Source organism: Myotis davidii, unplaced genomic scaffold (assembly GCF_000327345.1).
Source record: "Myotis davidii unplaced genomic scaffold, ASM32734v1 scaffold68, whole genome shotgun sequence".
NCBI lineage: Eukaryota > Metazoa > Chordata > Mammalia > Chiroptera > Vespertilionidae > Myotis > Myotis davidii.
Genome location: NW_006300376.1, coordinates 2373615 through 2375301, shown reverse-complemented (window position 1 = coordinate 2375301; position 1687 = coordinate 2373615).

Below are 1687 nucleotides of genomic sequence, written 5' to 3'. Positions count from 1 at the left end.
GGGGTGGGGGGGAGTGAGGGGGAACAGATGTAATACTTTCATCAATAAAGACTTTTAAAACAAATCTCTGAGTTATGGATGTCTCTCCTTTGGAAGGGAGGTGCCTTGGGAGGGGGCTGGCTTTTCCCTAGGCAAAGGTCCTAAGGATGGCCAACCTAGAGTAACAGGGCTTCTGGGGAAAGAGCCTAGAGGCCTTAAATAGTTCTTCCAGACAGTTCTCCCCATTGTTGCCATAGATATCAGAAACAATTCCTTTAGCACTGATATATACAAGACTCTGTCAAATGATGTTTTGAATTATAAATGACAAAGAGCATTCTCCATAGACACAGACAACAGTATGGTGATTACCAGAGGGTAAAGAGGGTTGGGGGGCGGGGGGGGAGGAAAAAGAAAGGATAAGTGGAAGGAGACTTGACTTGGGTGGTGAACAGACAATACAATATACAGATGACGTATTATAGAATTGTACACCTGAAACCATTATAATTTTATTAACCAATGTCACCCCAATAAATTCAATAAAAAAGAGTTCTCATATACTTTACCAAACATGCATGTTAAAAATGGCAAAGAGCCTGGCTGGTGTGGCTTGGTGATGGAGCATCGACCTATGAACCAGGAGGTCACGGTTTGGTTCCCAGTCAGGGCTCTATCCCCAGTGTGAGGGTGAGCAGGAGGTAGCTGATCAATGATTCTCATCATTGATATCTCTATCTCTCCCTCCCCCTTCCTCTCTGAAATCAATACAAAAAATTTTTAATGGCAAAGAGAAGAATTGCGATCTTTTAGAAATTTTTGTTACAATTTTGTGAACCATTTATTATTTATTACTACATGTCATGGTGAGGGAAAGGGGTGCAGAATACACACTGGCATAAAATTATTTTGAGCAGAAGACACTTGAGTTTCTGAAATCTCTTACCTGCCTAAAAGCATAGACTCCTCAAAGAACTTCCAAAAATTCAATTGTCATAAATCTCCTCTCAGGGAGCAACTGGAGATCAGAAGTCTTCACCACACACCTAAACAGACACGGTCACAAAGCTATCATATCACCCATCTCTTCTCCTAAGGCAGTGGTTCTCAACCTTCTGGTCCTTTAAATACAGTTCCTCATGCTGTGATCCAACCATAAAATTATTTTTGTTGCTACTTCATAACTGTAATGTTGCTACTGTTATGAAGTGTAATGTCAATATCTGATATGCAGGATGGTCTTAGGCGACCCCTGTGAAAGGGTCATTTGCCCGCCCAAGGGGTCGCGACCCACAGGTTGAGAACCGCTGTCCTAAGGGCTCATTTATATTTGCAGAAAGTCATTTATTTTGCTGTAAGTGCCCTTCTCTCCATCCCCTTTCCCTATTAAGATGGTATCTAAGGCCCTAGCCAGTTGGCTCAGTGGATAGAGCGTTGGCCTGTGGATTGAAGGTCCCAGGTTCGATTCCGTTCAGGGCATACGCCTGGGTTGCCAGCTCGATCACCAGTAGGAGGCAGCTGATCCATGATTCTCTCTCATCACTGATATTTCTATTTCTCTCTTCCTCTCCCTTCCTCTCTGAAATCAATTTAAAAAAAAATGATCGCATCTAAGCCCCAAATTTTAACTTGTCCCTTTGAGTCACATTTTTCTGTACAGAACTCCTATACATACATTAACTTTAAAATGTGTGATTAAATTTTGTTT